We start from the raw sequence: 15,980 nt of genomic DNA on the forward strand, positions 1-15,980 counted from the left end.
ACTTCATGACAAGGAGTGAAGTTCATTCTTAGAATAGGGGCGTCATTTCACAGGATGGGAATTTCTCGTTTATCCTTAATTAACTTTGAGCAGGTAGTTTTAGACTTTTGATGTTGAACCACTGAACTCAGTGTGGTGAAAATACTCTTTGACAAATGACTAGGTAGGAGGGTACATTGATGATGAAAGACTGATGTTGTATGTCAAGGCAGTGAAGTGTGTGACTTGGAAGTAATGTTTTACCTCCGACCCTGCTGCCCGAACCCTCTTGAAGGTAAAGACTATGGAAATAGTAGGCTACTCACTGTCAATGTCAAACAAATCTTGCTGAATTTCAGCACAGCCTTCTGTAGATGGTACACCAGTGGCAGAGGAAATGAATGTGTCAAATGGTGAATAGAAAGCTGATCATACGGATTGCTGTAATCTGAATGGTTTTGAATTACTTTGCAGACTCACTCAATCTGGCAAGTTGAGAAAATTCCACCGCTGCAGTTTCTGGAAATCTGAAATAAGAGATGGTAATACTAGTACTTTAGACTTTGGAAATGTGGAAACAGGCCCTTCGGCCGACCGAGTCTGCAGTGACCAGCGATTACCCCGTACACTATCACTATCCTATACCACACACTAGGGACAATTGTTAAAAACCAATTAACGCTCAAACATGTATGTCTTTGGAGTGTGGAAGGAAACCCGAGCACCCAGAGAAAATGCACGCTGTCAACATACAAACTCCGTTCATACATCACCCGTAGTCAGGATTGAATTAGGGGGCCACTGTGCAGTTCTAGTGTATAGGGGGCAGAGCATGAGAGTGCTGAATGGCAGGAGGTGGTGATGCTGGTGAATGGTTCGTAAATTGCAAATTATCTACTAGCAAGAGTTGCATGAGAACAGAGGAGGTAGAAAAACAATTCTATTTGCTGGCCTTTGTGCAACTATTTCCATCTCTGCTGACAGATCAGCTGCAATTGATTTGCCTTCACAGGCTTTTCTCAGCGAACAACACCAGCATTTTTCATTTAGTTTGTCTGTGATTGACTTTGTTCCCCCCACCCCTACCCTTCCTTTTCAAATTAAAATATGAATATTTTCTAGTTCTGAAGAGAAGCAATTTACAATGTTGATGACATTTCAGGGTCGTGGGTATATAGATCAATAGGAAAGGTTTGGAAGGATATCGGCCAAATGTGGGCAGATGGGACTAGTGTAGATGGGACAAATGGGCGGCATAGACAAGTTGGGCTGAAAGACCTGTTTCCGTGCTGTAGGACTCAAGGACTCTATGACTACGTTAATTTATTTTTTGTCCATTGCTATTACCTGAATCTTCCTTGAAGATGGATGCAAAATATTCACTAAATTTCTCAGCCTTTTAATCAACATTAAAATTTCTTCTGTCTCAGTCTCGGGATCCATGTTTACTTTTACTAATCTTTTGCTTATCTACAGAATCGCTTACAATGTGTTTTTGGTTCGTGCAAGTCTACTTTCATGTTCCACTTTCTCTTTCCTTATCAGTGCTTTGGTCCTCCTCTGCCACTCGCATGCAATTCTTGATAATGAACATTGAGACCCCTCAGTTAGAATACATTGTTCTCCCTGGTACTTTATGCTTCAGCCAATACTGATAAGGATTGATTGAACAGCTGAAGGAGGGAAAAGGAAGTTAAATTAACAGGAATGCGTGGCCACATTTTAATTAACAATCTCTCATAAGACACTTAGACTAAAGTTTTGTTTAGTCTTTTACGCTATTATGTGGTTTTCCATCATTGTTCTGGATGTCAGATCTACAAACAGCCAAATATGTTGAAAGTCGGAGAGACCCCTTCTGAAGGTTACCTTTCATGATCAGTATTGAGTTAGAATTGAAAACAACAATTAAAGTATATCAATCAATAGGTGGCTCTTTAACTTTGAAATACAAACCCATCACTGTATAGCGCATACTACGGAACGTTGGTAAGTGAAGCCCACTGTGAAGATGTTCAGTGATCTCCGTTAGTTGTTGGGCTTGAGAGGCTTTTCAGCCCCCAGACACATGGTATAACTTATTAATGTTCCCTGACCTTTCGGTCTGAACGAAATTTCGTGCCTTGCAGTGTTAATAAAAATAACAAAACACACAAAAATTGAGGGCAGCATCCCGTGCAAGAAATCCGCGGCTCAAACTCCCAGCCCGGTGGGAGTCCGCAGAACGGGCCGATTTCAAACTCCATGAACTGTCGCCCTCCAGACATGTCGTCCACTGGGCCGGATGAGAGTGACATCGAAGCCCCAAAGCCCGTCTGCCGCCGGAACATCTGGCGGTAGAGTTGCTGCCTTACAGCACCAGAGACCCAGGTTCGACTCTTTTGACTACGGGTGCCAACCGCTGTTTGTATAGAGTTTGCACGTTTCTGCGGAGGGCCTGCATTGAGCCCCGCGTTCTCAACCCAAATCGGTTTTTTCTTCAGCACAGTCCTCTAGTTGCCGGAACGCCATCAGCCAGCTCCTGGTACCTTACTGCCAATCCCACGATCGTTTTTCCATGCCAGCTCCGCCAAAAACGTGCACTGTCACTGATGGGGGACATGACAAGAAAAAGTCGCATCCCACCATAGGACTAAGAATAAAACAACAACAAAAGAAAAAATACAGAAGAGCCGCAGCTGCCAGGCAGCGAGCCATGCCTTTTTTTGGCATACGTGGGTGAGTGGGGTGTAATGATCAGTTGTATAGGTTTTTATGTTCAATTTTTGATGTACAGCAATTTTATGGGATTGCTGCAGGCGTGGATACTTGTTTCATGAAGAGCTGATCAATGTGGATTGGAAAAGTTGACACTTTGGTGTGAGGTGGGGATTGGAAGCCAGAGTTAGGTGAGGTAGTGTTCCGACTGGAAGATGGCCTCAAGACCACCACAGAGTTGACCTAAACCACATCTGGTTTATAGGCCTGGGGAATTTATTATGAAGCTCATTTAAGTACTAAGGCTTAGAAACATTTCTGAGGATTATGCAGAATATTAGTCTCCGTGAGGCTGGCAAACTACTTGATAATGGTTGATGTTTCATTTCATATCCATCGCGTCGAGTGATGTGCGTGTAAGTGACCCATCAAGATACAGCTGGAGAAAATCTGCCTTAAACCCATGACCTAGTCCGATTTCTGATGAATGTCAGTGAATGCATCATGCCTGTGGTTAACAAACACACAATCAAACACAAATTTTTGTGTCTATCCTAACTCCTTACTGTCAGTTAACTTTATGGGGATGAACACCAAATGTTGACAGTTTATCAGTGAATCTATAAATGAATAATGTTTTGTAAAACTCGCAGCTTTCATGATGACATCAGAGTTTCCTGACGGATTTGAGGAGCCTGCAGAGATGGCAAACTCTTGATCCGACCGGAAGGCATGGTTGATGTTTCATTCATATCCATTCACGATTTCTATCCAGCACTGTTTATGTGGTGGTGACATCTGTAAATGATAATTTTAAAACTCGTACATCATGATGACGGATTTGAGGAGCCTGTGAGATCTCAGGATTCACCTAGAGCAATTTATGTGGTGTGTTGATATTCTGTTCACCTGGTCTGCTGCTCCCCCTAGTGGGCGAACAAGGAGGGAAGGCTGATTCTGTTTCCCATCATCTCTTCACACTTGGCTGGATTCAGAAAACAATCTCACTGTCCAGTCTGAAGAAGGGTCTCCACCCGAAACGTCACCCATTCCTTCTCTCCAGAGATGCTGCCTGTCCCGCTGAGTTACTCCAGCGTTTTGTGACAATCTCACTGAGCCTGACATGACACTGTGTTCTACAAGTGGTTGATTACCTAATGGTACCGAAATGACATCAGGAATATACAAACCCAAAGGGAAGATCAACGAGTGTGATCTTGGAAAGTCCTGCCAACCAATATGCCCCAGCTTAGCAAGCCCCAATTGTCTGTGTTTGGTCCATATCCTTCTAAACGGTTCCTATCCATATACCTGTCCAAGTGCTTGTTTTTTAATGCTACTACAGTACCTCATGTAACTACCTACTTCCATATACTCACAGCCATCTGAATGTGAAGGTTGCCCCCATCAGGCCCCGCCTACCTTCACATAGATTATTAATTGATTGCTCTATTCTGAGTTTCTGGTTCATCCTATCCCTATTTATTCCCCTCAAGATTTTATACACCTCTATAAGATGACCCCTTGACCTCCAATGCTCCAAAGAATAAACTCCTCACCAGCCCCTCAAGTCCTGGTAACGTACTTCTAAATACTCTCTGCACTCTTTCCAGCTTAATGGCATCCCTGCCACAACAGGATGACTGAATACAGTAACTCCAAATCTGGCCTCACCGATGTCTTGTGCAACTCCAACTTCTCATGCCAGCTAGTGCACTCTTGTTAACACAAGTAGCTCAACAGTGCTCAAAAGTATGACAAATTCTCTCCCCATAACTCCAACTATGCAGGTTATTTCAATGATCAACCTACACCAGCTAATTGTGGGGTTTCCCCATGGTGGAAATGTCAAAGACTAGAGGCCACAGCTGTAAAGTGAAAGGGGGCAAAGTTTGAATGAGACCTGTGGGACACGTCTTTTTTTACACAGAGGGTTGTGGGTGCCTGGAACACACTATCAATCAAGGGTGGTGGTGGAAGCTGATATGATAGTGGTGTTTAAAGGGTTTTAGATAGGCATCAGGGTATGGATCAAGTGCAGGCAGATGAGATTAGTTTATCTTGGCACCATGTTCGCCACATACATTGTGGGCCAAGGGGCCTGTTCCTATACTGTACTATTCTACGTTAACTATTTGCAGGTTATTAATATTATATCAAGTGTGGTTGCTCCAGTTACATGGGGCTTGAGTTGCTTTCTTTTATTGGTTCAAGGCCCCAGTCATCTGGAACCAGTGTGTTGTCTGTGCAGAAGTACTTTTTTAATGAACACAAGCAAAATAAACAATTGCACCCAATCATGGGTCACCTGGTCAAACATCCATTGGGCACCCAGAAAACAAGGAGGCCTTGCAGGGCAGGGTCAGCTCCCAGCAGGGGTTGGAGGAGGAGAAGGAGGAAGCCATTGTCCCCCAGGGCAAAGATGAATTGGAGAGTGGATTATTGGATTGGCAGGCTGCCCTGGCACGACATATTATTGAAGGCCAGAATGGTTGCAGGCTTGAGTTCCTGTAGCAGCAAATCACTGACTAATTGGAAAATGTTCACAGATGTACTGTGGAAAGTATTCTGACTGGTTGCATCTGTAGGGCGATTGCAATGTGCAGGAATGCAAGTGGCTGCAGAGAGTTGTGGTCTCAGCATGGTCTCTCACGGCCACAAATCTCCCCTTTGCCAAAAGCATCTGCATGCGGCACAGTCTGACGAAGGCAGCATCTATTGTCAACAATCCCCACCATGCAACCATGCACTCTTCTCGCTGCTACCATCAGGCAGAAGATACTGAAGCCTGAAGTGCTGCACCACAAGATCCAGGAACAGCCATTTTCCTACAACTATCAGGCTCTTCAACTGCCTAATCCTACCTGAACAGTGGAACACTACGGACCACCTCTTGCACTTTCATGCGTTTGCTTTCTAACGCACTCATTTCTTCTTGTTGTTTTGCAGTTTTTTGCTTTTCACTCTCTTGTAGAATATTACATGTGATGTATGTATCATTTCAGTATAATCAATGTTTTTGTTTGTTGTCCAAAGGGCCTGTCCCACCTAGGGAATTTTTTTGGCATCTACAGGCGACTAGACTGTCGTTACCTGGTCGCGGGGTGATGCCTGGATGGTCGCGAGTTGTCTTATCAAGTCGCCTACAGAGTCGTAACGTTTTTCTGGTCGCCACTGGATTTTGAAATGTTCAAAACCTTTCGGTGACAGTGGGCTTGACGTAGCTTGTCTTTTCCTGTCGTAGGTGCTGTCGTAGCTGTGCCAGGATGACGCAGGTTGTCGCCAGGTGACGCAGGTTGCCAATGGGTGCTGACTTCGGTGAATTCCATTGGCGACTACGTACGTCACCCGGCGACAGGTATCAGCAACTGAATTGTCCTCAGTTGCCTTCTGTTGTCGCCGACAGGGTCATAGCTTGTCGTAGCTTGTCACGGGTGGAACGTAGGTTGACTTTGGTTGTCATAGGTTGTCGTATGTGTCATCGTAAGTTGTCGTATGTGTTATCGTAGGTGTGATCGTAGGTGGACGTCCTAAGTCGTGATGAATTGGGTTGCCAGTTGCGTAGGTTGACGTCGACTAGATGGGAGGTTGTCGTAGACATTGTCGTACGGGGGGGTCCAGTTCTCGTTTTTTCGGCGACCTGGTACGACTGTGACTGTCGCTGGCAATTGCCGAAAAAAACGCCCGTCAGACAGGCCCTTAAGTCTATGTGCCAGTGTTGTTGCTACGTGCATGATTTTCATTGTATCTATACTTCACCGTAATTATGGTTATGAGAATAAAATTGCTGAATAAAAGGAGGCGGCACAATGGCGCTGCAGTAGAATTGGTGCCTTACAGCGTCGGAGACCTGGGTTTCATTCTGACTACTGGTGCTGTCTGGATGGAGTTAGTACTTTCTCCTTGAGATCACGTGGGTTTTCTCCTGGTGCTCCTGTTTCCTCCTACACTGCTAAGACATACAGGTTTGTAGGTTAATTGGGTTTGGTAAAAATTATTAAATTGTCCCTAGTATGTAGGATAATGTTATCTTATTTCTGATAGTGTTATACTAAGGATCGGCGCAGACTCGGTGGGCTGGTGGGCCTGTTTCTGCACTGTATCTCTAAAGTCTAAAGACTTTACAACTTGCCATCAGGCAGGTGCTGCCTATGCAGCTGATATCTCAGCTGTCACACCATGCAGCACCATGAAGCAGAGTTGGCTCCTTAGGGACGGCATCTGTTAGATACTGGAAAGAATATGTCCTCTTGGATGCCTCGGTGTGGATTAATGACTATTCTCTCATGCCTTCTATTTGCATCGACCATTTTGTAATGGAAACCCATCAACTTCCTTTTCGAAGATTGTTCTGGCCTTACCTAGCTTCCAGTTCCCTCCCCTTTACATTCAGTCTGTAGAAGGGCCCTGACCCAAAATGCCACCCATCCTTTTTCTCCAGAAATGCTGCCTGACCCGCTGAGATACTCCAGCACTTTGTGCCTATCTTAGGTATGCATACACCAGCATCTGCAGTTCCTTTCTGCACAATTTCCTTTCGCAGCCTGGCACAATAAAAATCTCACTTGAGTTGTGTGCATCAGAACCAGTTTGTGATCTTGTCCTCTGGTGAGCTGCACCTACTCTTTCCTTCCCTTTGGCTGGTGTCTCACCTGCCCTCTATGTTAGGCATTAACTCAGCACCATTGGCTGAGTCGGGGATGCAAGAGGTTGTGTGGCTCTGCTGAGGTACAATTCTGGTCTCGAGATGGATTATATCCAAGAGAGAGAGGGAGAATTAGAAATGCATGGTTGGCCTTTCTCCAGCCTTTCTCCAATCTGACTGAGGGATAAGTGGAGATGTGAAATGAGAAGGAGATTCAGGGAGATAGATTCTCTCGTCCTCAATGGACAATGGCCACAAACTCTTCCAGTAATGACCAGCACTCTCTCCACCATATATGTAAAAAACAATGCACACCTCCCTCCCCTGATTGTTCCCATTAACTCCTGTTGATGTTTCCACCTCCAAAAACAAGAAGGAAGTGTGTGAGTGATGTGTAATGTTTGAGTCTTGTGAAATGTTTGGGTGACATGCCTGTCCGTGTTGTGTAACTATCAGAAGACACAGACTTTGAATTGTGGTTTGTGATTTTCATCACAACTAACTCTTGTGTTTTCGTGAAGTTGCATCCATGAATGTTGGATAAGCCCTGTGACAGAGATTGATTGTAGGCGAGTGGTGGGGCTGTAAGTACATTTGCTGACCTCAATAATTCTTGTGAGATCAAGAAACATCTTCCTGCACTGGCGACGACAGACGTAAGGAGTGGGTAAGGACGGTAGCAGAGTGGTATTGGCTCCAGCGGTTGCCTTGGGACACAGGGGCTGGCGGTCGGGTGAGGATAGGGGCGACGGTTGGTGGGCCAAGCCAGTTGAGGGCGATGGAGAAGGCCTTGCAACAGCCTGGGGCTTAACTGGATCAGGAGTTACCTGGATCCAGGGCATCCAGCATGTGGCCCAGACTTTGGACGTTTTCTTTTACATTTATAATTTGGGCCAAAATATGGTGATAGGTGACGATAAGAAACTGTTGATCCAGATCGGTGAGCTGCATTCCTGGCCTCCCCTGTTCTCTCGTGCCACACTCCCTTTAACTACATTCTGGCTCTGCTCAAGATGCAGGTCCTCTTTCCACTTCTTCCATCATTATCTCCAGCGCACTGCCCCACGCATGGCCCACGCACTGCCCCACGCACTTTCTCACGCATGGCCCCACGTACACGGCCCCACGCACACGGCCCCACACACGGCCCCACACACCTCTCATTTCCAGCCACGTTCCTCCACAGTATGATATTCAGGATGATCCCAACACCACTATTAGTCGCCTTCCACCTCCTCGTGAATGGTTGGGCCAAGTTTGGGGGTGTTAGGCCTGTGAGGTTACGTGCAACAATGAGGCATGGTTCCGTGCTGTATTTCTAAACTAAACAAAGTACCAAAGGGTGTATGTGTCCATTGAAAAAATGTATCCTTGGCCACCTGTGCTCAAAGGTAATAGTCAATGAGCTTGTGCAAAATATATAAAAAGCATTGCATGATAAACCCAAGCAGAACACAGTGAATGGCCTGGTTGATCTATAGGATCCCGGAACAATAGATTCCACTAAAAACAAGATGATGAAATCACATCGAGGAACAAAGAGAGTTGAGTGGAAAACTGAGGGTACATGAACACTAATGAGAGGCTCAGAAAAATAAAAGGACTGTTCGGAGCAAAAATAAAAAATGGTAAAGAAAAGAGCAACTATGAAATTATATAATCAAACAAACTAAAATGTAAAATATGCTATTGCCATATCAATAAGAGGAAGAATTTCCAGATAGGATAAGACCACTAAGCATTGCACAAGGTAGGTTTGTGTAAGTACAATTGTTATTGTTCCGTTTCGGTACATGGGTGGTGGGTGTATGGAACAAGCTGCCAGAGGAGGTAGTTGAGGCTGGGACTATCCCAACGTTGAAGCAGCAGTTAGACAGGTACATGGATAGGACAAGTTTGGAGGGATATGGGCCAAACACAGGCAGGTGGGACTAGTGTAGCTGGGACATGTTGGCCAGTGTGGGCAAGTTGGGCCGAAGAGCCTGTTTCCACACTGTGTGACACTGGCACTATGGGACAATAAAACACTCTTGAGCCTGGACACTCTCCATACTTAGTGACAAATGAACAGCAGAAAAACTGAAATGTGACTTTACTTCAGGTATTACAGGAGTGGGCATGACATTAACGGAATTCAGAATGATGCCAAGTCTTTTTCAGAATTGAATAAAAATCAATCAATGGTTATGGATGAGTGGAAAAATAATCCTTAGTTTGGACATCTGTACGTGCTAAAAGTTGCTACTAAGGGGAAATCGAATTTCACTGTACCTTAATTAGTACGTGACAATAAACAGACCTTTGAAACCTTTGATAGCAAGAACATTTTAACTTTAAAAAAATCATTAAAGGATACTAAGGCATCAGGAGAATGATGGACAAGTACTGTTGGTCCCTTATTTTAAATTGGAGCCTATACAAGCCCAGCGATGTATAAATCAGTGGGTTTAAGATGATGGACTCTCTATCCAGAGACGTTATAGAAAAGGGTCCAGAATGTAAAAAGCTAAGAGGTTGGCATGGATTTCAAAAGGCAGGATAATGCTTGTTGTTGAATTCTTTGAAGCAGTAATCGAAAGAGAAAATAAAGCTAATGCAGCAATGTAATTTATTTGGACAGTAAGAGTCCATTGATATGATATTGTATAGTGGACTCTTAGTAAAGCAGATAGTCAGTGAATAATGAGCAGGATGTATGACAAGCTGCTAAACCAGAATGGCGAGAGTAGGCATTATGTGTGTGAAGGAACTGCAGATGCTGGTTTACACCGAAGATAGACACAAAATGCTGGAGTAACACAGCGGGACAGGTAGTATCTCCAGAGAGAAGGAACGGGCGATGTTTTGGGTCGAGATCCTTCTTCATACTCAAAATAAACATCCCGAGGATTACAAGTGAAAAATATGAACCATTCTCTGGGTAAACAAGCTCCTCCATTTTATGGAGTCGAGTCGTGCAGCACAGAACCAGCCTTTTCTGATAACCTCAATGCTTTGTAGTTGGGTGATGAAAGTGAATGGGTGCATTGGTTAGAAGATCAGAGACTGAGGGTGTGCTCTCATGAAGTGGTTACAACCCTTGCATTGGTGGCACTAGAGGAGATCACTGGTGAGCTGTTAGGTGGAGTGGTTGGATGTGGGTACGAGGCTGTAATCTTCATCCTGTTGAGCTACTAATCTTAGCCACATCTTTACAAAAGGACTGACTGATGGTTACGCCTCTCCACGTTACACTGAATCACAGCGCAGAAACAGGCCTTTATGTCCAGTGTGATCTCGGCCCCGAATCAACCTCCTCTCCCTCTAATCTTACTCTAACAACATCTTCCACTTCACTCTCTCTTCCAAAATACTGAAGTACATTCACAACTTCCTGTGGTAGCCAAGTTCCACATTCTAACCACTCTGTGCAAACAGCTTTCTCCTTCGTTTTATAGAGTTATAGAGTGATAGTCATGCAGCACAGACTCAGGCCCTTTGGCCCACAGCCTCTACGTTAAATGACAGGCATTAACTTTCCCTTTGAAATGTTGGTATATTCCCTTCTATATGTTGCACTGCTCTTAAGCTCCACTCTGCCCACTCTCCACCCATTGACAAGTTGAAATACCTTCTTGACAGTTTCCCAACTAAATGATTGTATTAGCATGACGATTTCTATAAGCTATCCCTTATCTCGGGACATCCTAGGCTGATCCTTTTGCTCTTGTATTTTGTTTAATTCACATGTTTAATCAATAATGTTTTATTATTAATGTTTAATGTTTTATTTGTCATTCCTAACTGTCACTGTATGTCATGTATGTCATGTTGTCACTTGCGGGCGGAGCCCAAGGCACATTCCTTGCACATGAATACTTGGCCAATAAACTTGTTCGTTCATTTATTCATCTGTCTTTCCTGAAAGCTATAATCTCTCAGTTTTCATTTCTTCCTTACCCATATTCTCAAATGATCTTATAACCATTCCATAATCTGGAGATCAGAACTATGTACAGGATTCCAGATGCTTTCAACCAAGGTTCTTTACAAATTTGACAGTCTTTCTGATTATCAATTCTAATTTGCTATTTACATATGTTTGCTGCAACATATAATGGCGTGGTGTGGTGGCGCCGAACGGCAGCGGCTCGACTGCAGTCCGTCTGTCTTTTTTTTATTTTTGTCTCGTTATATGTATGTTTTGATTCCAGTTTTATTATTTTTTTAGCTGTGTATATGTGAGGGATAGCTGTGGGGGAAACCGTTAATCTCTTCCCTGTTCGTGGACCCGACTTTTTCCCTGTCGGGTCTCTGATGTCATTGGGCCTAACATCGTGGAGCCGGCGACAGCCTCTGGCCGGGACCAACCTGAGGGCTCCAGTCGCGGAGCCTGCGGACCTGCCATCGCGGAGCTGGCCGACTTTGGAGCGGAAGGAGCTGTGGTGGCGCGTGGCTGCGACCCGGTTTCGGAGCTTCGGAGGCTCCGGCTGCAGGCCTGGTAGACGGTAACATCGGGAGCTCGCAGGTCCCTGGTGGGAGACCGCTTTTCGGAGCTCCCGCAATGGCAACTTCTCCCGCTGGAATCGCGGGGTGAAATGACTTGGAGCGGGGCCTAACATCGCCCGGCGCGGCATAATGGCCACATGACTTACCATCGCTCGCCGGGGGCTTTAACATCGGGAGCCCCAGTCGCCTCGACGTTGCAGTTGGACTGCTGGACAAGGACAATTAATGCCATAACACGCAAAAATCCTTTTTTTTTTTTAGACTTTGTTGATGAAACCTCAAATGGCAAAATTTTGTACAGAACTTGGAATGGAAAGAGTATTTTTATTGCCTACTTGTATTGGTTATATTGTAACATGAAAACAGAGATCATATTGTGTGTAGCAATTCTCTCCCTGTTTAATCAATCCGCAGGTGAGATAAAGCCCCAGGCTGATTATGTCGAGGATGTCGTTTTTCTTAGCAGCTGCAATCTCCTCAACCAGCAGAGAATACTGGTCGGACATATAGAAACGTAGAAACATAGAAAATAGGTGGAGGAGTAGGCAATTCGGCCCAAGCCAGCACCGGCATTCAATATGATCATGGCTGATCTTCCAAAATCAGTACCCCGTTCCTGCTTTCTCCCCATATCCCTTGATTCCGTTAGCCCTAAGAGCTATATATAACTTTCCCTTGAAAACATCCAGTGAATTGGCCTCCACTGCCTTCTGTGGCAGAGAATTCCATAGATTCACAACTCTCTGGGTGAAAAAGTTTTTATATATATATATAGCAAATCGTACGGACTTAGAGGCGTTAATGCACTGAGGGACCTTGGAGTGTAAGTTCAAAGCTCTGAAAATAGTGCCACAGGTGGATAGAAAGGTGAAGAAGGCATTAAGCGTTCATACCTTCATAGACAAGGGTATTGAGCATAGGAGTTGGAGCATCAGGTTACAGCTGTACAAGACATTGGTGGGTGAGGAGAGGGACATTGGTTCACGGGACGATCCACTCGAAGGCAACGGAGGAAGGCCCTGCAGGAACTGCTCCCGTAGACTGATTGGGCGGATGGTCCGGACTTTGGACTTTGGAATTGGCGTCGAAACATGATGGTGCCTGCAAGTGTAAGTATGCAGAAAAGAATGTCACTGTGAGAAATGGAGCACCATTGAACCATTGGTTAGGACACACTTGCGGCAGTTCTGGTGAGCACATTTTAGAAAAGATTTTTGTCGAGCAAAAATGAGTGCAGAAGTGATTTACCACGATGTGGCTTGGAAAAGACTTTTAATTACAGTGAAAGTTTGGACTACTATCTACCTCTGATGCCCCTCGGACTATCCTTGATCAGACTTTGCTGGCTTTACCTTGCACTAAACGTTATTCCCTTATCATGTATCTATACACTGTAAATGGATTGATGGTAATCATGCATTGTCTTTCTGCTGACTGGTTAGCACGCACCAAAAATGCTTTTCACAGTACCTCAGTACACGTGACAATAAACTAAACTGAACTAGATTATACTTGCAGGAGTGCAGAAGTCTGAGGGTTAACCGTATAAAATTATGATGGGAATGGATAGAAAAGGTGGCCAGTCTTTTTCCAAGGAGAAGTGACTCTAAAACTAGACAACAGGTTCAAGGTGCAAGAGGAAAGATTTAAAAAGATCTGATGGTCAACTTCTTCATACAGAGGATTGTGGAGGAGGTGATAAAGGTAGATACATAGATGCATAGACAATAGGTGCAGGAGTTGGCCATTCGACCCTTCGAGCCAGCACCGCCATCCAATGTGACCATGGTTGATCATCCACAATCTGTACCCCGTTCCTGTCTACTCCCCATATCCCTTGATTCCCCTAGCCCTAAGAGCTCTAACTCTCTTTTGAATGCATCCAGTGAATTGGCCACCACTGCCTTCTGAAGCAGAGAATTCTACAAATTCACAACTCTCTGTGTGAAATTATTTTCCTCATCTCAGTTCTAAATGGCCGACCCCTTATTCTTAAACTGTGGCCCCTGGTTCTGGACTCCCCCAACATCGGGAACATGTTTCCTGCATCTAGCGTGTCCAATCCGTTAATAATTTTATATGTTTCTATGAGATATCCTCTCATCCTTCTAAATTCCAGTGAATACAATCCCAGTCGCTCCATTCTCGCTTCTCATATGACGGTACCTCCATCCCGGGAATTAACCCCGTGAACCCAAGCTGCACTCCATCAATAGCAAGGATGTCCTTCCTCCAATTAGGAGACCAAAATTGCACACAATACTCCAGGTGTGATCTCACCAGGTGGCACAAAGCAGTGTCTAAAGAGCTTTTGGACAAGTATATGGATAAATAAGGAATAGAGGGATATGTGTTAAACGTGGTAAAATGGGATTAGCATGGAAAGGCACCTCTGTTGTTACAGAGACGTTGGGCCGAAGGGCCTATTCATTCTATGAGCAATGTGTAAGATGGAACTGCAGATGCTGGTTTAAACCGAAGATAGACGCAAAAATCTGTAGTAACTCAGCGGGCCAGGCAGCATCTCTGGAGAGAAGGAATGGGTGACGTTTCGGATCGAGACCTGAAGAAGGGTTACTCCAGCTTCTTGTGTCTACTCTAGGGGCAATCATTTACAGAGGCCAATTAACCTACTGACCTACAGATCTTTTGAATGTGGAAGGAAACTGGAGCACCCACAGAGTATAAGGGAGAACTTGCAAACTCCACACAGATAACCCCAGAGGTCAGGAATGAACCGGGTGTCTGGGCCTATGATTTTACCAGTTGCTTCACTATGCCACCGTAAATCCATGTATTCAGAGAATCATAACATGGCAGCCCGGTGGTGCAATGGTGGTGCTGTCTTACAACATCAGAGACGGTTCACCAGACTGATTCCTTATGGATGTGACGGATGAAGTCAGGTTCAGATTCAAAAAACATATGTCAGGACTGTCTTATGAAGAAAGACTGGATAGACTTGGTTTATACTCACTAGAATTTAGGAGATTGAGAGGGGATCTTATAGAAACTTACAAAATTCTTAAGGGGTTGGACAGGCTAGATGCAGGAAGATTGTTCCCGATGTTGGGGAAGTCCAGGACAAGGGGTCACAGCTTAAGGATAAGGGGGAAATCCTTTAAAACCGAGATGAGAAGAACCTTTTTCACACAGAGAGTGGTGAATCTCTGGAACTCTCTGCCGCAGAGGATAGTCGAGGCCAGTTCATTGGCTATATTTAAGAGGGAGTTAGATGTGGCCCTTGTGGCTAAGGGGATCAGAGGGTATGGAGAGAAGGCAGGTACGGGATACTGAGTTGGATGATCAGCCATGATCATATTGAATGGCGGTGCAGGCTCAAAGGGCCAAATGACCTACTCCTGCACCTAATTTCTATGTTTCTATGTTTCTATGACTACAGCTGCTGTCTGTATGGAGTTTGTCCGTTCTCCCTGTGACTGCGTCGGATATTCCTGGGTGCTCCAGTTTCCTTCCACTCTCCAAAGACGTACAGGTTTGTAAGTTAAATTGACTTCAGTAAAAATTGTAAATTGTCCCTAGCGTGTAGGATAGTGCTAGTGTACAGGGATCGCTGGTCGGCGGGGACTCGGTGTACCGAAGGGCCTGTTTCCGTGCTGTAACTCTAAGCTAAACATGATAATCTAATAGCAAAAGGCAATCAGCTGACATTTGCATCTCAGCCTACAGCTTGAAAACGAGATGATCTCATTGCTGTCAGTGGCTCTCACTCTTGTAAATGGTGCCAAAATGGCACCAAAATTGTGCATGCTCACTGTGACTCATGCACGTGTGACCTATACAGTGCACACATGACCATAAAGCACCATTGAACCAAACGGATCCTCACATTTGCCTGGATCCGAGTGACTACACCTCAGAGGTTCTTAGGTTCTGGGATACTTTGGGTCACCTTATGGATGTGACGGATGAAGTCAGGTTCAGATTCAAAAAACGTTATTGTCATTGTGCAGTGTACAGTACAGAGATAACGAAACGCATTTAGCATCTCCCCAGAAGAGTGAAGATATAATATGAGCAATAAATATATATATACGTACATACAATCGTAGTAGTGCAATTATTCTGGGGGAAGGAGTGTCCGGTGGGGGGGGGGTGGTGATTGGCAGTCACCGAGGTACATTGTTGAGTAGTGTGACAGCCGCAGGGA

Source organism: Leucoraja erinacea, chromosome 5 (genome assembly GCF_028641065.1).
Source record: "Leucoraja erinacea ecotype New England chromosome 5, Leri_hhj_1, whole genome shotgun sequence".
Lineage (NCBI taxonomy): Eukaryota > Metazoa > Chordata > Chondrichthyes > Rajiformes > Rajidae > Leucoraja > Leucoraja erinaceus.